At 38.5% G+C, this 22,798-nt stretch overlaps 2 protein-coding genes across 7 annotated transcripts in view; one reads left to right on the forward strand and one right to left on the reverse strand.

The window, feature by feature from the left end:
- Positions 1–9,204, reverse strand: part of CLCN3 (Cl-/H+ antiporter 3) — an 89,276-nt gene extending 80,072 nt beyond the window's left edge. The window contains exon 1 of one of the 6 annotated variants that reach the window (XM_081811042.1): positions 8,981–9,204. The gene's annotated coding sequence lies outside the window, so the exon portion shown is untranslated. Of the gene's footprint in view, positions 1–8,219; positions 8,753–8,980 lie in introns of those variants that run through there. The other 5 variants (XM_081811038.1, XM_081811033.1, XM_081811047.1 and 2 more) reach the window with 5 other exon arrangements.
- A 9,248-nt stretch (positions 9,205–18,452) lies between these two features.
- NEK1 (NIMA related kinase 1) overlaps positions 18,453–22,798 on the forward strand; it is a 226,475-nt gene continuing 222,129 nt past the window's right edge. The window contains exons 1-2 of the mRNA XM_081812908.1: positions 18,453–18,609; positions 18,923–19,050. The gene's annotated coding sequence lies outside the window, so the exon portion shown is untranslated. The remainder of the gene's footprint in view (positions 18,610–18,922; positions 19,051–22,798) is intronic.

The following is a 22,798-nucleotide window of genomic DNA, read 5'->3' on the forward strand; positions in this document are numbered from 1 at the left end:
GCCTCTCCCCCTGCTTGTGCTCTGTCTCTCTCTCTCTCTCTCTCTCAAATGAATAAATAAAATCTTAGGGAAAAAAAATTATTATTAACCTAGGAACCTATAGAGCTGTACACTGATCACTGTCACTAGCCTTGAAACATGGCTAGTCCAAATTGAGACGTGCTCAAAGGTAAAATACCTACCAGATTTCTAAGGCTTAATACAAAAAAAGAATGTCAGATATTCTGCTAATAATTTTATGTTGATTCCATGTTGAAACAATACTTTATAGATATATTGAGTTAAATAAAATTAGTCTGTTTTGTCTTTACCTTTTTAATATAGCTAAAAAATTTTAAATTACATGTGGCTCACATGTGCAGCACAAATATTTGTATTGAACAGCACTGCTACACAATATCCAAAATTCTATGGGAGCATAAAGGAAATGCAGAGAAGAATTCTAGATACCAGTGATTAATCTTTTTAAGTTCTAAATTCAATTCCCAGGCTTGCTCACAAAAAGCTATTTAAACGATAATATGGCAGCTGAAATTTTGCATATTAAAAAAAATGAAAATACTACAGTCATCTTTTCCTCTTTAATTGTCAAAAATATTTTTGAAATCATTTCAAAACATAATAGACACACAGTAGCCTGTAAATGTATTCTTGTAGTTATAAAGACTAGAAATAACCTGTGAAAATCTCCAGGGATAAAGCCTTGTCTACTGTAGTAAATTCCTAAATGATCTATGTACAAGCACCTTGACCCCCTCTAATCTGATCTCCATACTGCAGCCAGAATTGTCTTTTCCAAAAGCCAGGCTGATCAGTAATCTCTCCCCACTCCATGGATTAAAGTCCTAATCACTTCTCACCAACCTTAGCAGACAAACACAGCAGGCAAGAACCTGTGCAGCCTGGCCTCTGCCTAGTTCTCTAGCTTCATTTTGAAGTGTGTACTTCTTGCAGTACTCTAGACTCATTGATCTTCCTCTCAGTCCTACCAGGCTATTTCCTGTCTTATAGCTCCCTTAGCTTGGAACATACCCTCTCTTCTCCATCCAATTAACTTTCCTATGCATTCTTCAGATCTCACATGAACTGTCTACTTATTTAACAAACTCTTAAACAGAGTTTACTATATGTATGACACCATCCTAAACATGACACAAATTAACTCGTTTATAGTTGGATTAAATACAATCACAACCCTAAAGCTTAGGTACTATTATTATACTCATTTAACAGATGAGGAAACTGATGCACAGAGTTTCCCAAAGTCATGGAACTAGTAAGGAAAGCCTCCGTGACTAGGTCAAATTTTCATTGTTAGTCCTTAGATCGCTCCTTTATATCACTTACTACAGTTGTAATGTTATACTTATTTATGTGATTACTTAATTAACGTTTTTCCAACTACAATATATATCATGAGGTCTGGCAAGGTGTTAACTTTTGTTCAACACTGCATATTTGATGGTCATTAGCACAGTACCTGGCATATATTAGGTGTTCGATGTTTTTTTTACTAAACTTTTTGAAGTAATTATGATTTCACATGCAGTTGTAATAAGTCATACAGAGATATCCTGTGTACCCTTTACTCAGTTTCCACCAAGGGTGATATCTTGCAAAACCACAGAACAGTATCACAATCCAAATACTGACACTGATAATACACTCAAGATACAGAACATGTCCATCACCACAAGGATCCCTCATGTTGCCCTTTTAAAGTCACACCTACTTTCTTCCAACCCTACCCTTACCCCTGGCAACCCATAATCTATTTTCTATTCCTAGAATTTTGCCCATTTCAAGTATGTTATATAAATGGAATCATACAGTATATTACTTTTTGGGACTAGCTCTTTGCACTCAGCATAATTCTCTGGAGATTCACCCAGGTTGTTGTATGTATCAATAGTTCTTCCCTTTTTTATTGCTGAGTAATATTTCATGGTATGGATGTACCATAGTTTAACCATTCATCCACTGAAGAATATCTGGCTCTTTTCTGGGTTTTGGGTATTATGAATCAAGCTGCTATAAATATCCATGTCCAGGTTTTTGTGTGAACTTAAGTCTTCATTTGCTGAGATAGAAGTCAAGGAGTGCAATAACTGGGTCATATGGTAATTGCGTGTTTAGTTTTTTACGGAACTGCCAGTTTTACATTCCCACCAACAATAAATATATGGGTTTCCGGTTTCTTCACATCCTTACCAGCACTTTCCATTGTCACCATTTCTTTTAAAGATTTTATTTATTTGAGAGAGATAGAGAGCACGTGCGAGAGGGAGCATGAGGTGGGGGCGGGGGGGGCAAAGGGAGAGGGAGAAGCGGACTCCCCACTGAGCAAGGAGTCCAACTCGGGGCTCAATTCACGACCTGAGCCGAAGGCAGATGTTAAGTGGCTGAGCCACCCAAGTGCCCCATCACCATCTTTTATTTTAGCCAGTCTGATAGGTGTGTAGTGATAGTTCGTTGTAGTTTTAGTTTGCATTTCCCTAATGGCTAATCACGTTGAACATCTTTTTATGTGCTTATTTGCTATCTGCCTAATATCCTCTTCAGTGAAATGACTATTCATATATTTTGCCCATTTTCTAATTGGATTGCTTTTTTACTGCTAAGTTTTATACTTTAGAATATATATTCTAGATGCTAGTCCTTTGTCAGATATGTTGTTTGCAAATATTTTCTCCCACTCTGTAGCTTGACTTTATTCTTTTTTTTTTAAGTAATCTCTGTACCCAACGTGGGGCTCAAACTCACAACCTTGAGATCAAGAGTTGCATGCTCCACTGACTGAGCCAGCCAGTTGCCCTTGACTTTCTTTTTTTTTTGACAGGGTCTATCACAGAGCAAAAAGATTTAATTTTGATGAAGTTCAGTTTATCAATTTTTCCTTTATGGATTATGCTTTTGGTGTTATCTAAAAAATCTACCTCCCAAAGATTTTCTTCTCAATTTTTGTAGTTTTATATTTTATTTGTAAGTCCATGATCCATTTGGCATGAGTTTTTGTATAAGGTGTTAAGACATAGGTTGAAATTTGTTTTGTTTTGTTTTTTTTGATGTTTGGATGTCCAATTGTTCCAGCAGCATTTGCTGAAAAAAGTTATTTTTCTCTCACTGATTTTTTTTTTTTGCCTTTGTCAAAAATTAGTCGGGCATATTTGTGTATGTCATTTTCACAGTTCTGTGTTCTGTTCCACTGATCTATGTGTCTATACCTACAGCAATACCATAGTCTCAATTACTCTAGCTCTGAAATAAGCCTTGAAATTGGATAGATTAATTTGTCACACTTTATTCTTATTTTTTAAAATTGCTTTAGCTGTTCTAGTTTCTTTGCCTTTCCAAATAAATTTTATAATCTTATCTAGATCTACAAAATCTTGCTGGGGCAGTTAATATTTATACCATGAATAAATAACAAATGCATAACAAACAAATGGCACATCTCTACTTGGATGCTATATACAAACTCTAATTCAACAAAACTGAAGCTGAATAAATATTTGCCCCAAACTTGCTTGTCCTCCTGCACTCCCTATCTCAGCTTACAGGATCATCATCTCCCTCATAGCCAAGATTAGTTTTCAGAATCACCTATTAATTTATTTGACAACCATTTACTCAGTACCCATCACGTACCAGGCACAAAGCCAGGTACTGGGGTAATGAGTAAAATATGGTCCCTATTTCCAAAGCAGTGAAGGTAAAAGACATACAAATAACTACAGTATGGTATGACAAATATCAACGGAGAGGTATATACAAGGTATTTGACAACACTGAAAAGGAATAAGTATGCTACTTGGAAAAGTGTGAATATTTAATAAAGGGAATGTTTAAGCTGAGTATTGAAGGATTAGGATGAGTGAACTGGGCTAACTATGAGGTGAAAAGTCAATACAGAAAGAAAAAAAAAGTACATGCAAAAACACAGCAGCATAATAACAAAACCTGCTTGGGTAGCTTAAATAAGAGGTAAGTAACTGGAGAGTAGCTGGAGAGGTGGACACAGGCCAGATCATAAAGGCAAGAGCTCATACATTGTGCTAAAGAACTTATTTACTCATTTATATACATGAGAAACCATTAAGAGTTTTTAAGACAAACCACATGACCAAGTATGAATTTTAGCAAACCAACAGCAGCAGCAGTATGGAAGATAGAAGAGCAGAGACTGAAAGGGGAGTTAGGTGACCCTAATTCCAGTAGAACCTTGAACAATCCTAAACATGAGATACTGAAGGCATAAATAACCTAAGACATCACAATATGGAGTAAAAAGAATTCTGAGAAGTATTTAAGAGGACATGGTAACTAACAAATTGTGAGGAACAGTGAAGAAAAAAATCTAAGATATCTGCTAGGTTTCTGACTTGACTAACTGACTCAAAACAGTTGAAAGAAACAAATTTCAGTCTCCTACATCTTATGGGACTTAGGATCAGAGTGTTCTTTCCAACTATAGGATTACACATCTAGGCTTTAGTTCTACTGGGCCAGACTACAATGAAGGAAATGGTTACCTTCATTCAGTACACCAATCTAGTACCCAAACTGCGTACACTAAGCAGAACACCCCCAGAATTGGGGGGTGGGAGCATAAATAGGAAGACCCTGTAAATTTGTGGCTAAGGGACTCACACAGCCCGAGGTAGGTACACCAATTTTCCATAGCTCCCAACAAAGTTTTGCCTCTCTTGTAAAGGAGACTAGGTAGGGCTAAGGATCATGGTTAAGTTTCAAAGGTTTATCAGTCAGCTATCTGGCTAGCTAGTAAGCTAAATAGAAAAAAAGGCACAATCTCAGTGAAAAAAGGGAAGAAAATCCCAAATATTAGCAACTAGAGAGATGGACAAAAGTTTCATAAGCAATGATGGCAGAGAAGTAAAACGCTGACTGATCTAACCATTTGTGTATAAGGAGCATTTTCATGTTAATACTTTAAGCATCTCATATAACTATTCTAACTATTGCTAAGTACTGGTCAACAATCAAAATGAAGCAAAGCTCTCCTGACAGAGCCAGCCAGGTGCCCCTAAACACAATTTTTATTGATTAATGTCATCATGTTTGCATAGGCCTTACAGCTTTCAGTCAAGTTCAGCATAAACTGCATTACATACTGTCTCAAAAGGGATGGTGTAATACTTCTCTAGAAGGTAATATATAGCCGTATAATAAAAAGCAGTACATGAGAGATGTCACAGAAGACACCAGTAGTTATAAGAGCTCGAAAAAAAAGAGCTCTCATCCCAGTGTGACTGATGGTGAGAAGCCTTCTCTGGAAGAGACACACTTGAGTTTGACCTTAAAAGATAAGTGGGATTTTATGGGGCAGACATGGGAGAAGTTAACTGAAGCAAAACTACTGACATGAATCAAGCTATGGAGCCAAGAAGGCAACAAAAATATTTGAAGATGAGTATGTGCACAGAATACAAGCCCAGTAAAAGATTTCAGAGTCAAGTAAGTTTGGGTAATACAGCATACCCCATTCTAGAATTGTAATGGCTAACAGCATAGGAAAGGCTCTTGAGAAAACGTGGGGTAAACACTAACTTCGTGAAAAATTTTAGGAAAAGCTTATCAAATTTATTTCACCAAAGAATGACCCCTCCACCCCATACAACATCACGAAACTTAGGTGAGAACATCACAGTAGTAAGAAAGTATTTATTCTGATACAAATCGTCACCACATACAAGATATGACAATAATGAAACTGATTTCTCCCAAAAGCAATATTACTTGATATTTTATCTCTATTAAGTTAGCTCCATGTCCAAATAGTTGTGCTTATGTTTTTCTTCAAAAAAAAGTATTAAATGAATAACCCTCTAAAAGAAGTAGATGTTTTCTCTGAAGAAAGTTTCCTAGATTCATAAAATTTTTTGGAGCCATTCAGAAGTTAAATACTAGATAATTTCAAAAGTAAAAATACACACAAATATAAGGCTTAGACTGTAAGAAAAAAGAAAGTTAAGCAATAATTCAACAAAAAGATGATGTGGAAGACTTACACTTTGAAAACGAAATAATTTTCATGATTGTACAAGACAAACTGTTCGAATACTTCTCAAAAGGGCAAAAAATATACTTATTTAACTGGTTCCAGTCAAAGATGCAGATCAAATCTCTCTGTATTTCAGCAATGCAAATGGGCAGCTTCCCTGCAGGGTTGATCCTACATTTTATACTTAAGAACATTCATCTTTAAAAATCAAATGTGTTCTCTCTCTCGCGGTGTCTCTCTGTGTCAAATAAATGAATAAAATCTTAAAATAAATAAATAAATAAATAAAAATGAATCACAGCCACAATGTTTCTATACACGTGTGAATGTGGGTATGAGAAAACACACAAAAAAAGAGTTTATTATAGTAGAATGAAGGTTTCAAAATTTATTTTCCAGAGTTTCTGTAATTTTACATTACTTTTATAATTGAAAAATAAATGAACCTATGGTGCCATACCTCTCATCCTAACTTTTCTTCTAACATTTTGACTGTCTTACATGAAATATAGCACAGCCATTAAGAGCAAGAGCTCTGAAATCATACTGCCAGTTGTGACACTTACTGAGACCTTGGGCAAGTTAATTAAATCCTCTGTGCCTCAGTTTCCACATCTGTATAATAGGAAAACAAAATACCAATTTCCTGGGCTTGGTGTGATAATTGAGATAATCCACAAAAAACACTTAGAAATGATCCAAAACCACAGAAATTGCTCAATAAATATTAACACTTATTACATCATATGTTTTAGATCGCTGCAGACAAGTTTGACTAGAAACTCAGATGAAAGTTCTACAAAGCAGTGAGAGTGGCCAAATGCCACAGGATACTGCTTTGGTATCTGACCCACCACAGAGATCAAATCTGGCTTCCTGAGCGGTCTGAAAATTATTACCAACATGTCACCGGACAGGAAATGGAAAGCCTATCACCAACACAACTTGGAAAATAGCCAATTTATTAGTATAAAACCATAACCTCAAGAAATCTGTTCCCCTGAACTATATACCCATTACCAAGTTGGATTTTTACATTCTTAATGAACTATGTATGATTGAAAACACATGCTTAAGACACAGTTTCCAAGATATAAGTACTATATATTATATTGACCTCTTAAAATCATTTGACCCATTTTCCAAGCAAAGAATCAGTCTTTGAAGAGTCTGGGAGGTAGGGTGTGGGAGGGCGATGGCATGGATTCTGCCAATGGTGGCTGTTCCTATCAACCAGAGGTCATAAAAGCATACTCAATTTGAGAAAATATCTGTAGGTCACACAACTGGTTTTTAAGCCACACTATGTAACAACAATCAGCAGTACCTTTTAAGATGAAAATCAACAATATATACATTAGGATTCTTATATGTACTCTTGAGCTACACAGATAGTATTTTCTAGTGAGTCACAAAGGCACATAAAATTGACTGACATCAGTTAAACTATTTCCATACCGACCTCATCAAGAAAAGAATCTTGTAAATTAAACTGTTCAGAGATGAAAAGCAAAGCATTTCTGAAAAGATTCAACAATGACACAAGCCACAACGATGCTGCAGTGACTAAATTGCATGGCTCAAAAAAGTTTACAGTTTGCAGAACTGAACTTTCTAATTACCAAAAAAAAAAAAAAAAAAAGGTTGATTCAGTTCTTATAGCAGGGGGTTTTTTCCCTCCGAAAGAGAAAGAAATCTCAGAAATCTTACACATATGTATAATGAATAGGTAATACCTTCCTGTGCTCCAGTTTTAAATACTATACAAATAAAGCCTATTATATGCAAAATTAATTTGAGATTCTAAGGTAGTTTCTGATCCAAGTTTAAGATCAAAACACAAATGTTACATATATACACAAACTATGTCTTGATATACACATAAATTTAGACTAAAGATAGAAAAACTGAATATTAACTTAAATTTGGGCAATTTTAGCAAAAGTAAAACCCACTCTCTGAGTTCAATATTAATCTTTTCCTGGGACCTACTTCCACTCTATTCAAAGGTCCTTCGACGGTTCCTAAAGGAAATAGGCGAAATCTTAAAGAATGTCCGAGGGTATATACCTAATCAGTGTAGGTGTGACATCATGTAAGTATAAGACAAACCAAGACGAGAGCCCTGGCATCACAGTTGACCCAAAATCCGTGAACATGACAGCTAACGAATCTTCACTCATACAATGCAACTCACCTTGCAGCTCAGAGGCATAGCAAAATCGGTGGCTGTTTTTTGCGCTGCCTTTGGATTCTGCATCTGTTTCAAACCTAAAAACCTAGCTACCGTGGGAGCTCCACCTGAAGAAAGCTTGACACAACAAAAACTACTGCAATTTAAAAGATACCTTGGGTTTTCTACTAAAGAGGTTATGGAAATTTTGCCAGGTGGGACCTTTTTTGTCCTCCTTCAAACACGGGAGCAGCATTAAGTTAAATCCGCTTCCTTTGGAGGGCCCTAAAGTCAACTGCTTCCACCCAAAATTAAAAAATAAAAATCTCCAACCTCACTTCCCTCTTAAAAGACTAACACTGAATCCACGCTCCAACTCGGAAATGAAATAGAATGCCTTTCAACCCACCACACCCTCCTCCCTCATTACGCAGCCCAATTCCTGGCCGCGGGCGAACAGGCACTGTGAAAAAGGGGCTGTGGGTTCCGGACCAGACCGGCCCCGAGCCACGGAAGGGGAAGAGAAACAGCAGGAGAAGGGAGCCCGACAGGTGCGTCTACGCGTGACGTCACCGCGTTGACGTGAACGGCCGCTCAGCGTCTGGCCGCCGAATACCTCCTCCACCAGCCGCGGTTGGAGCCGCGTACGCGCCTATTGGGCAATGTGGAAACGGGGGGCGGGCCGGGGCTGGGGCAGCAGGAGGAGGAGCCAGGCGAGCTGGCCAGCCCTGAAGGGCCGCGCTGGGTGTGAAACCCTTCTCTGGCCTATAGCTCACGTCACTCACGCTCCGCTGTTTGCCCCTCTGGTGACCTCGCGACAGGACAGGAGGCGGCCGCGTTGGGGGAAACATTTTCGGAAGGCCGCAGGCGCGCGCAGTCCCCAGCGTCCTCGGGAACTCCGATTACACGCCGGCAGGACGAAGACCCAGAGCAGCGCGTGAAATCCCGGCAAGCTTCGGCCCCGAAAGCGAAAGGCAAAAGCAGCGGTCCACGAGCGCTACTTCCTAAAACAGATCGAGAGAAATAGCCTTCAGCACCAAATGATGTCTGTGTTTCTAAGTCGCCAGCAGGGAATGCAGCGGGGCTCACCGCGCCTTATATGTCGTTGAGGGTTATGTGCCCAACATACATGCAGAGAAAACTGATAACCCAATTTTAGCTATTACGCAGTTTCAAAACTAATGCTTGGAAATTAAGTGTTTGGGGGAAAATATGTAATTTGAGGATTCTACACGGCCGAATTGAATTTATTTACCTTTAGGAAACGTTTATTAAATTAACATGTGCCAGCCAAAATTCAGTAAACCCGACCCCCGTGCTCAAGGGGTTTATATTCTGGTGCAGTAATGAACGACTGCTCAAGAAAAGGAGCACTCTTCTGAAAGTGTAGTGTGGGAAGAAATCTTTACAGAGGAGTTGACATCTGATCTGGAGTTTGAAAAAAAATTGAGGCGCGGGAGATGGGGGGGTGGGGCGCAGGGGAAGGAGCAAACAGTACCTGGTGGAAACCTCAGGCAAGGGAGGAAGAAATCTAAAGTTAGTTATATGTTATCCTTACTTGAATATAATGTGCAAGATGTAGTATGGGGATAATGAATTGAGGTGATGATGCAGAAGTCAGCAGTTATGCTAAAAAGTTTGTGTTATCGTTGGTAACTGGGGATGGTTGGAAAGTTTTGTTTGTAAGTAGTTTTTCTCCCAAGGTTGTTATGAAAATATCCTTGGGGCACCTGGGTGGCTCAGTCGTTAAGTGTGTGCCTTCTGCTCAGGTCATGATCTCAGGGTCCTGGGATCCAGCCTGCCTTGAGCCCCATGTGGGGGCTCTCTTCTGAGCGGGGAGTTGGCTTCTCCCTCTCTCTGCTGTCTCGCCCTCTCTCAAGGCAATAAATAAAATCTTTTTTAAAAAAGAAAAAATATCCAAACGTCCAGAAAACTTGAAAGAATAGTACATTGCATACCCATATGCAATGTTTTTTCATTTCTTTATATGATAAATACTAAAAACTTAAAATAGCTGAATATGACATTGATATCATGGGCATGACAGGATCAGTCACCTACATTCAAAAATTCTGCTATATTTGCTTCATCTATACTGGGATATTTTTTTCCCCTGAAGCATGAGAAAAGTAGGATGCAGACATTATACTTTACCCTTAGATAATTCAACATGCATCTCCTAAGAATAACAACTTCCCCAGCACAAGAACACTACCGTTATCACAACTATGAAAATTAACTATAATTACCTGATATCTAATAACCAGTCCATATTTAAATTTTGCCAGTTGTTAAATCTTTGCAGCTTTTTTTTTTCAGACCAGGATTCAATCAGGTTTCAAGCATTGCATTTTGTGTATGTTTCTTAAATCTCTTAATCCTCAATAGCTCCTCCCCCAATTTTTCATGATATTAATGTTTTAAAGAGACCAAGGACATTGTCTTATAGAATGTTGCACATTAAAGTTTTTTTTTTAATTAAGAGTTAGCCAGGGCTATTATAGGCTAACTATGTCTCCTCAAAAGATCCTTCCCCACCCCATAAATATGACTTCATTTGGAAATATGTTCTTTACAGATGTGCTCAAGGTAAGGTCATTAGGATGGACTAATTCAGTATAATTAGTGGCCTTATAAGAAGTGAAGAGACACAAAGACAGAAAGATGGCTATGTGAAGATGGAGGCAGAGAATGGAGTTAGGCTGTCAAAAGCTAAAGAACAATTGGGGCTACTAGAAGCTGGAAGAAACGAGGGAGCATTCTTCCCTGGAGCCCTGGAAGAGAGTGCAACCTTACTGACACCTTAATTTTCAGACTTCTAAACTCCAGCACTGAGAAAATAAGTTGTTGTTTTAAGCTCCTCAGTTTGTGTTACTTTGTTACAGCAGCCTTAGTAAGCTAATACAATGACTTTAAACATTTTGAAACAGTACAGAAAATACAAATTGAAAGTTGATGTCCTGCACAACCTGACCAACCTTAGTGTCACTGTCCACAAAAAAAAATAGTATTAAGTATGTCTTGGGTAACTTTCCAGGAACTTTCTAGGCATATACAAAGATATTATACATATAAAAAGACGGAGGAAACATTATTCACCAGAAGCCCTGTTGAGAGATACCTGCCTTGACTTGGCCAAACATTTTGATAACTGTTTAGGGTAAAAGACCCTAGATGTGTATCAGCTGGTTCCTAGAATTCAGGGAAGCACATGAAGCTGCTTGGCATGAAGTAAGAGGACTTTGTTCTCCTTTTGAGAGGGGAAAGGGAAGAAAAAGAGCCAGGTTGCCCCAGAGAAGGGTTGGAGTAAAGTGTTGGAGAAGAGTTTGCCATCAAGTGTTTTACAGGGGGATGTTCAAGAGAACTGTATACTTTGCTTCCCTACCAAATTTTTATTAAACTGTGTATTACACACCAGTGCTTTTGACTATGTACAGTTCTTGGGCCCTCTAGTATAAGACAGTAATGAATATCTGACTTACATATATATCTTGGATCTTTAAGGCACATAGCACTCAATAAGCATTAATATCAACATTCTAGATTCAACTCCTTTTTGATAGCTGCATATAACAGAAAAGGGTTTTAATTAGGGTCCTGGGATAATATATTTGTGGTTGCAGGACTGAGGTCCCTGCTTTCATACTAGTTATTGACCAGGATTGCTCTTAGCTCCTAGAGACCATCCTCAATTCCTAACTCCATGGCCCTCTCACCACACAGCAGCTTACCTGTCTTCAAAGCCAGCGGGAGAATTTCTCTTGAATCTCTCTGACTTCTTTTTAGGGGTCATATAATTAGGTCAATCCCACCCATCATAATCTAATTTTTTATTAATTCAAAGTCAATTGATTAATAACCTTATAATGGAAGTGAAATCCCTGTATTCACAGGCCCACACTGTGGAGAGGCAATTATACCAGGTGTGTACATCAGGGCATGGGAAGCTCGAGGCCATCTCAGAATTCTGCCTACCACAGTCCACACTCTAGCCCCTGATTATTTACAGGTAAAATACATTCACCCTTTTCCAAGAGTCTGCTTGGTCTCATCCCAATACAGCATCAGCTTGAAGTACAAAACCTCATCTTAATCTAAATATCATCAGCTCAAACTCCAAAATCTCTTCCAAATCAGATGAAGATGAGACTCCTGGTTGTAATCTATTAACTCTTCATAGGTGGACCTGTGAAACTAAAGAGCTAAGTTGTCTGGTTCCAACACTCCCAAAATACAATGGTGGGACAGGTATAACAGTTGCTGGCATTCCAGTTCAAAAAGAATAAAGGAAGATACATTTGAGTCACTGTTCTCAAATGTACAGCCACCTACCAAAAGTGATGAAAGAGTGCTCCTTTCTTCCCTGATACAGTATTTCGTTTGGGGTTTTTTTTTTTTTTGTTTTGTTTTGTTTTGTTGTTGTTTGGAGAAAAAGAAATCCCCTTTGTATTACCCTCACCTGAAAGGGTTTTATGCTTTAATAGGCTAAAGCACTAGCTTTTTTTGGCTCATTTATCCATTTCTACCAGCTGACAATGTCATAGACTCAAATCACTATATTCACTTCCCGATTCAGTGCTGGCACTAACCCACAAATCATGTTTCTTTCAGTGTAACTATATCACAACCCGCTTTACTCTTCCCTGTCACTAGGTCTTGTGTAAAATTATAGCTAGGAGTTCACACATATTTCCATAAGTCTGAATCTCAGGCTACGCCACTTTAACAGGCAAAACACTCCAAAATTCTTGTTATCTAATCCTGGAACAATGAGGTCTAGTCACCCAACATACACAGTAATCAGAGGGCCACTCAAGTGACCTTTGTAGGATCAAGAAATTTAGCTTCTTGTAATTAAAAAAAACTGTACTCTATTACAGTGAATATTCCAAAAATTGTTAATCGGGTTTATATGGAGAACCTAAAGATTAAAAATTCTTCAAAGGACATATCTTAGGACCTGTCAAAATTAAGGATTCTCCCCCTTGTTGCCAGAAAATTCTACACTGGTATTTTTTTGAGTGCAGAGTTAAAAATTATAGGATATTGGACAAAAGAGGTTCACTGTTTTAAAGTTCTTTATAACACACAGTCCCAGTAATATCCACATATTAACTGCTTGGTGTTATGTGGGAAATCACCTTAATATAATGATATCCCCCAAATATACTACCAGACAAGCTATCCCAGAGGTCACAGAAAGGCTAACATACCATGAGAAGCATAGGGGGAAAAAGTTAACACACTTAAGATAGGGTACAAGTGGAGAGGAAAGACCCATGATATGAAACATGTGGTTATGCAATGCTCATATGTCCTGTGTCTCTTTTTGGCATATTAGCCTTCCTGTTGATGGTGAGGTAATTAGGACCAGAGTTGATGTTTGAGCAAAGATTCAGAGACGGAAGATGCTTAAGCCAATGACACTCTGGCTTTACCAAAGAGATGCAAGGACAAGAGTGCCTGGGCACATCAGTAGCTTGTCAATTAACCTGGTGAGCAGGTTTTGCACCTTTGGAGGTCATGTGGGACACAGTATGAGTGTCACCACTGGGGGCAGAATTAAGACGCATGAATGTTGAGTGTCTCGTGTATATTGAGTGTATCATGAATATATAGTGCTCAATGAGCATTTGATTCCTCTTGTAAGCTTAGTGCTTCATTAATATTAGGCATCTTTTGGTCTTTCTGGCCTTTTCTACCTATGTTCACAAGTATATGCCCTGCTGACTTTATCTATCCCCCATATGTCACAGGTTAGTAACTTTATCTGTGCTTAACACATGAGTTTTGTCCATCCTATTTCTTTTTTTCCAGGGCAGAATTGAATATTCTCAAACAGTACAGTTCTGGGCTACAGAGTTGGTATTGTGCCCATGGTGATGATGGGGGTGTTTACAGTATAGTCAAACTTCTTATGACTCTTTCATTACTTTATTCAAGGTAGAGTTCATGGAACCATGGTAATATCCAAGCACAATATTATTTTACTTAGAACACTGTTGGACACATTTTACCAGAGATTTACAGACATTAGATGTTTTCTTCTCTCACTGCAGATATGTAGCCTAATTTTGGGAAGGAGCACAGAGATTCTGAGAATAGTAGATAATAGTCACAGGCTATTAATCAATCATATCTGCTTTCTATGATCCTTTTATAAATAAATCCTAAATCCTTTTATGGTAGTGTATTAGTTCCTACATGGGGGATTATCCTAAGGATCTCTTGGAAGTGGGCAAGAATGAGTTGACTTGCACATTTTGTTCTCTGTAATATTGTTTATACTGTGCACTACCTTATTTCTTTACAGGAATGTGTTTATTTTGAAATCCATGATTTCTAACATACAGCCATCTTGTCAGCAGTTCTCAAACTTCACTTTGCATCAAAAGCACCTAGGGAGCTTCAAAAAATACTCTTGCTTGGGCTCCATTCTCAGAAATTGTTTTAATTATTCCAGGTTTAGGCCTAAACATGCATATTCCTAATTATTCCCAGTTAATAAGCAGCATTCAGTTAGAACCAGTACTTTATTTTTTTTTTAAAGATTTTATTTACTTATTTGACAGAGAGAGACACAGCGAGAGAGGGAACACAAGCAGGGGAAGTGGGAGAGGGAGAAGCAGGCTTCCCGCTGAGAAGGGAGCCCGACGTGGGACTCAATCCCAGAACCCTGGGACCATGTCCTGAGCCGAAGGCAGATGCTTAACAACTGAGCCACCCAGGCACCCCAGAACCAGTACTTTAGACATGGGGCGATCTATCTAAACAATGTCCTACATGATATTTTGGTGATACAACAATAGATTCCATCTGGGGAAGAACCTTCTCCAAAATTCCTTCAGTATTTTTGTTAGAAGAATCTAGTGGTGGTAAATCTCCTCTTCAACAGACTTGGGTGTTTTACATGGTAAGGACTATAACCAATGAAAGCCCTTGAACATTTTCTTTATTTGTCCTAATGTGAATACTTCCAGCTTGATCTCATTTCTTCTCAGCAAGTGTTACAGAAGGGATCCTGTTTGATTGGGGTTCTTACCAGATCCTTTACTTTAGGGAAGATGGTTAAGAAGGAGCTTCCTTGGGCTGAGATAATTCCCAATAAGGTGTTTTTACAGATCCAGCTTTGGGCTTTTTCTATGCAATAAAAATAATTTACCTGTCAGCCTGATCTACTTTGCTCCTGGAACCTTAAGAGAATAGGAGTTTGTATTAATATGCTATTGCAACAAATTCCCACGAATTTAGTGGCTTGAAACAACACAAATTTATTATCTTAGAGTTCTGTAGGTTAGAAGTTCAACTCGAATCTCACTAGCTAAAATAAAGGTGTTAGCCTCCTTCTAGAGGCTCTAGGGGAGAATCCATTTCTGTGTCTTTTGCAACTTCAAAGCCAGCAACAGCGGAGTTGAGTCCTTCTTATAACCTATCATTCTAAACTTTTTCCATAATCACATTTCCCTCTGATTCTGACTCTCTTGCCTTCCTCTTTCACTTTTAAGGACTCTTGTGATTACATTGGGTCCACCTGGATAATCGAGGATCATCTCCCTATTTTAAGGCCAGCTGATTAGTAACTTTAATTCCATCTGCAACCTTAATTCCCACTTGCCATGTAACCTAATATATTCACAGATTCCAGGGACTGGGGGGCAGGGACATAACTGGGTGGCCGTTATTCTGCCTATTCTGGTTGCTTAATTTATCTTTGACCACAGATCTTAGTATGCATTTTAAAAAGGCCTCAGTAGGGTGGGGTACATGGGGGGATGTGATAAAGGTGTCAAAAGCTACAAACTTTCAGGGCGCCTGGGTGGCTCAGTCGTTAAGCGTCTGCCTTCGGCTCAGGTCATGATCCCAGGGTTCTGGGATCGAGTCCCACATCGGGCTCCTTGCTCGGCAGGAGGCCTGCTTCTCCCTCTCCCACTCCCCCTGCTTGTGTTCCTGCTCTCGCTATCTCTCTCTCTGTCAAATAAATAAATAAAAAATTAAAAAAAAAAAAAGCTACAAACTTTCAGTTATAAGATAATTAAGTACTGGAAATATAATGTACAACATGACTATAGTTAAGACTGATGTATAGTATATTTGAAAGTTGTTAGGGGAAAAAATCCTAGAGGTTCTCATTATAAGAGAAAAACAACTTTTTCTTCTTTATATGAAATCATGGATGTTAACTAAACTTATTGTGATAACCATTTCATAATATATGTAAGTTAAATCATTAAACTGTACATCTTAAACTTATACAGTGTTGTATGTCAATGATATCTTAATAAAATTGGAAAAAAAAATAAACCCAAACAAGCAAAAATTAGTAAGCCCTCTGCATATAGGAAATATTTGGAGGCATAGCAAAATAAGTTTTGTGAATAAAATCAGGTTCTTGTACTGGAAATTATAGTTTCTTTTGATTAGAACTGAGCTGAAGCATTAATAACAAAAACTCTACCAATATTCAGATTAGCTTTACTTCCTCCCTACTAACCAGCCAACAAAATCTTTAAGCCTTCAGGGAAGGGGAAAAAAGAATAACTTGCAGTGGTAAGAGTTTATCTTTTCCAACCAGGTCTAGAACTGCTTGTTCACTTGTCTTGCTGCTACCCTGGCAGGTACAGAGAAACAAATGGCAGAGATTACCAGTGAATGGAGGTTGTATAAGCCATTCCCTTCTTTTTTTTTTTAAGATTTTTTACTTGACACAGAGAGAGAGACAGCTAGAGAGAGGAACACAAGCAGGGGGAGCAAGAGAGGGAGAAGCAGGCTCCTGGCTGAGCAGGGAGCCCGATGCAGGGCTCGATCCCAGGACTCTGGGATCATGACCTGAGCCGAAGGCAGACACTTAATGACTGAGCCACCCAGCCGCCCCTAAGCCATTCCCTTCTGTCGGTAATTCTATCACTCTGGGAGTGGCATGTTGTATGGTGCTATTTTACAGAATTGGCAAAAGAAGTCAAAAGGATATGCATATTGCTAGCATACCTTCTACAAAGACTGTTGCATTTTATATTCCCACCAACAGTCTATGACAGGAGCCTGAAAAATGATCTAAGGAGGTATCTGACTAGCCATTCTTCATGAAAGCAGCAAAAGAGAATTTACTTAGATTGGCAATTGGCAACATTCTTATGTTGCTTTGCTGTACAAAAGTACGTGGGTAGCACTAGAGTTATTGTGCATTCAGACACCAAAATTCCTACTAACTGTGGGTGGGAGGGGTCACAGGAGGTTAGCCTAGAAATGAGAAAATGAGGAAAACAAATCTTTTGCTTGGGTGGAGATTGAAGAGATAAACCAAAGCAGATTTTCTCCAATTTGCCAGGTTAGATGACTTGCAGTGCCATCTTCTGGCAAAGAAGCCAAAAACTTTCAATTTCCACGCTAGTAATAAAGTATTTTTTTTCTTTTTCTTTTTGCTTTTTAAGTGTTTCTTATAAAAGCATGGTTAAACCAAAAACTGGAAAAACTCAGAGAGGTCTTGGGTGTTGGTGTGTTGGAGAGAGGATGAGAGAGAAGGAAGCAGATTTCGTTGAAGCAATGATCTGAATCTTTGACCTCTGAGGTTTCTGGCAAAATCTGTGAACACTCCAGGGGGCTACATACATCACATGTACAACAGGTACAACCTGGAGTGTAACTTATGTAGTAGGCAAGCCATCATCCTCCTTCAGCTTCAAATTTGGATTCTCCAGTATTTCAGAGGTACTCAAGGTAAGGCAATTTAGCCATAGGGCTATTAAGGACAATAGACCTAATCCCTTAAACAAGAAAATCTGTTCTTATCTTTTAAAGTCCTGCCTTGAAGTTCAACCATCTTTCAATACACCGGCAAGTAATTTATACACACATTGGATGTAAATGTGTAGAAAGCCACATTATAGTCTTCTAAAAAGTTTTCAATACTTAAAAGTAGTTTCTTGCTTTAATCATCCAAAATGTGCTAGAAAAAGGCTAGCTTTTTAAAGCAAAATTACTTTTAAAAATGCGGTATCCCTAAGTAACAGACTTCACGTTAAAAAAAATCCCTTTCTCTGTGTAGTATATGTGGGACAAATTTATAAAATGCTTTATTCAAAATCAGCTTATATTACTGAGCTCTAGACCTCAACTCTGCCTTACTCCTTTCTTTCCTTTTCATCTTTTCCTTCTCCCGCATCATTTCCCACCTGCGGTGCCTTGGCTCCGCCCCTCCGCGCCCCTCCTTCCCCACCACCCCCAATGCGCGCCGGCTTCCGCGCGCTGACGTCACACGCCAGCGCCAGTGACGCGCCGGCCGCTCCCCCTTCCTCTGCATTCGCTCTAGGGTTTGGGGGCGCTAGGGCGCGGAGTCGTCAGCTCCGAGTCGTAAGCAGTTCTCCGCGTAGCTCCGAGTCCAGTACCGGCGTGCGAGGCAGAAGGACGTGGCAGGCAGGTAGCCTCCCAGTCCCAAATGCCATCTCCCCAACCCCATCCTGCCGAGGCCACTAGCAACAACCTCTGTGAAGTTGCAGGGGCGGTAACCCGGGCACTCCCCCCTGCCACCGCCCGCCGTTTCCAAGGGGCTCAGAAACCAATTTGTTTGCCCCGAGTAGTGTGGACCTGTCTCACGGGGCGTTGCCGGAGGGGGGAAGAAGTCAAGCCTGAGGGGTCAGCCAAAGTCTGGTGTCGGGAGTGGGAGTCTCATGACCCTCCTTCAACTGGCCTGTGAGCTGCTGCAGGTTAGATAGACTTGGTTTCTCTTTCAGGATGTCATTTTCAAAATCCGGGATGGTGCCTCTGCCTCATTAACTGCCGTAGGAAGGCTGCTACACCTAGGCGGATGCTTGCTTATTGATCCTGACCGTTATTCCGACTAACGCCCTGTGTCGTTGAGGTGAGTTGAACTTGCGGGAAGCAATGATATACAAAAGAGTAAAACCATATTGGAAATGAGGAGACCTTGCTTCGACTTGCTTATATAGAGCTTGCAGGGATACTTTAAGTGCACAGAAAATAGTACTTCCACCTCACTAAAATGTTAATTCTCTAAAGAACAATATACATTACAAAGCAGTCCTTGGACATTAGTTAAAAAGCTATAGTGATAAAGGAATTAAAATAACAAATCTTGGTATGGATAAGCAGTCATTTACTTTGCATTTATGTTGTCTCCGATTTTAAGTGACATACATTTTAATTAAAAATGAGTAGCAATTAACTGCTTAGTTTATAATCTTATATTTCAGTTTACATAATTTGAAACAGTTTCCCTATGAGAGGCGTTAAAAGTTGTACTACTTTGAGAGTTCATCATAACTTTTTTTTTTTAAGATTTTATTTATTTATTTGAGAGAGAGAATGAGATAGAGAGAGCATGAGAGGGGGGAGGGTCAGAGGGAGAAGCAGACTCCCTGCCGAGCAGGGAGCCCGATGCGGGACTCGATCCCGGGACTCCAGGATCATGACCTGAGCCGAAGGCAGTCGCTTAACCAGCTGAGCCACCCAGGCGCCCTCATCATAACTTTTTTTATACAGGCCTAATTTTTATTCTCTAACGTAAGCTCTGCTCCCAAGAAGCAGAAATTTTTTTATTGCCATGGTAACATCAGAAGTATTTATGAAGGATTAAAAGTAATATCCAATATATGCTAATAATAGCCTTTTCTTATGATGCAGCAGTATTGTAGAGATGATGGAGGGGAGCCAAATATGGAGAGAAGTAGTCCTTTGTTTCTAGTTTAGATTTGTTTGGTATTAAAATCCACAGATCTATTTAAGATTGCTCTTTGTTCTAGGTGAAAGGTAAGGAGCTTCTTTTGTGGGAAAACAGGTTTTTACCCAGTAAGAGTCACGCATTAGGAGTTTAGTAAGGGTTATGGAACTTGGCCACAGTTTTTTTGAGGTCATTTTAATACATTCACATTGTGTTCCAAGTACATTTTCTCTGATCTCTCCTTTCTAATCTAATTGTGGTCATGACACCATTTCATGAATATAAATTATTTAGACGTTGGTAGTTTCCATTAGGGAAACCATTAATTGTTGTCTGTATAGGCTTACAGAGAGGAAAAACAAATGTTTTGAAGAAAGTCTAATAGGAATCCCATTTTTGCTTTCTGCTTTTTTGAATAATAAATAAGTCAGGGACTTGACTCACCGAGAAGGTAAATTGTCCCTCTCCCACCATCCAAACGTTACTTAATATTTGGGAAACCGTATGTATGGATTGTAGCTGCAGACAGTACCATAGGGACTTCTTGAAATCTATTGACATTCCTCTACCAATGTTTCCCTTAAGGAAAATTTGTCCATCAAATAGCTGAAACAACTGAAGAGATTTAAAGTTCCAGATTGGAGGGGATATAGTTTTTGCTCATGTACTCTGGCATTTTTCGTATTTGGTACACAAATTTTATTATGTCAAACATTGCTTATTGTAGCTTAAAAGTTTTTTTAGTTAAATGTAAGGAAAGATGTCTAATCTGCCTAGAGGCTAAGATATTTTTGTGGAGCATAGTTGACATAGTTGAAAAGAAGTATGCCATATAGGAAAACTTTGAATGTCAGGGTTAGAAATTTGGAAATGGGGAACTGTCCAAGGATTTTAACTGGAGAAATTGATTTAGCTAACATTCTTCTTCTTTCTGTCAGCATTTATTACTTTTTAAATTTTACTATTTTGAATAAATAATACATTCATATGGCTTAAAATTCATAAGGTACAAAAGATTAAAAAAATCTTCCTCTTACTGAGTTCCCTTCCTTGAAGGCAGCCAATGGTGTACCAGTTTACTGTGTATCCCTTCAGAGGTGTTACATACACAAGCAATGTATGTGTATACATGTAGAGGTTTTATATATTTGCATATGTTCACATGTATAAGTAAATAAGTATATAGTTCACATGTATAAGTAAATAAGTATAAGCATATACCTATATATATTTCCTTTTAATACACAAATGATAGTATGCTATGTTTGTGATTCTGGGGCTTAGAAATTATCCATATCAATATAAATGTTGCTTCTTTTTGATTTGCTTATGGGTATTTACATTTTACCAATTCAGACAGTGCTGCACAGGGAAACTTTGTGTATGTATCATTTTCATATGTTTGGAAATACTAACAGGGTAGATTCCTAAAAATGGAATTGCTGGATCAAAGTGAACACTGATAATTTTGGTAGATATTATGGAATTTTATTTTCCCTAGTATTTGTATCTCTAGTATTTGTATTCTCACCATATTCTGTTTCCTTATATTCCCCTCCAACATAGTACAGTAACAAACTTCTTGAATTTTGCCATTCTGAATGGTGAAAAATGCTGTCACTTGTACTTTTTTTTATCAAGGTAAAATATACATAACATAAAATTTATCCCGTACTTTAAAATTGTATTTCTCTTTACAAGAGATTGGGTACTTTTGCACATTTTAATATTAATTACATTCCTTTTTGTTGTTAACTTGTAACTTCATATCCATTGTTTATTTTTTTTAGATTTTTTTTTTGTCCTATGATTATGTGGGAATGTTTTATTTATTAGAAAAATGAGCCCTTGGTGATATGAACTAATACATATATATATTTTTTTCCTTTTTGTCATTTGAATTTTGACTTATACTAGTTTTTGCTATACATGATTTTTTTCTTTTTTAAGTAGGCTCCATGCCAGCATGGGGCCCAGCGTGGGGCCTGAACTCACAACCCTGGGATTGAGACCTGAGCCAAGATCAAGAGTTGGACACTTAACTGACTGAGCCACCCAGGCACCCCTTTTATACATGTTTTTTATGTAGTTGTATTAATATCTTGAGGCTTTTTGGGTTTGTGTCATACTCAGCTGCCCTGCTCTAAGATTATAAAAGTCATCCTCCCATGTTTTATTGCTATTTTTTTTCTTACATTTAAGTAGTTTATCATCTAGAATTTGTACTGATCCTCAGTAAAGTGAAGAAAATGGGTTTAAGTTTTTCTTTTCCATATTACTTCCTAGTTGTCTAAATACTATTTATTTCAAAATCTAACTTTTCCCCACCAATTTGAAATATCACCATGGTCATCCACCAAGTTAAAAATATGGTGTTTTGTTTTTGTTTTTTTGGGAGAGAGAGAGAGAGGGAGAGGGAGTGGGAGAATCCTAAGCAGCCTTCATAACCAGCATGGAGCCAGATGTGGGGCTCGATCTCATGACCCTGAGATTATGATCTGAGCCAAAATCAAGAGTCAAACGCTTAACTGACTGAGCCACCCAGGTGTCCCCCCAAAAATGTTTTTTTTTTTTTTTAAGATTTTATTTATTTATTTGAGAGAGAACACTAGAGGAGAGGGGGCAGAGGGGAGAGAGAGAGAGAAGCAGACTTCCCACTGAGCAGGGAGCCCGACATGGGGCTCCATCCCAGGACCCCAGGATCATGACTTGAGCCGAAGGCAGATGTTTAACTGAGTGAGCCACCCAGGCACTCCCAAAAATGTTTTTGATTTGTTTCTGGACCTTCAATGATTGCCTGTCAATTTCATAATTATTGTAGCTTTATAATGTGTCTTGATATTGAGTAGAAAAGTCTTCCTTCATTGGTCTTTTTCTTTTCTTTTTTCAGTATTTCTCTATTCTTTTTTTCTCATATTAACTTCAAATC

This window comes from Leptonychotes weddellii, chromosome 2 (assembly GCF_054177405.1).
Source record: "Leptonychotes weddellii isolate Sample4059 chromosome 2, ASM5417740v2, whole genome shotgun sequence".
NCBI classification, from domain to species: domain Eukaryota; kingdom Metazoa; phylum Chordata; class Mammalia; order Carnivora; family Phocidae; genus Leptonychotes; species Leptonychotes weddellii.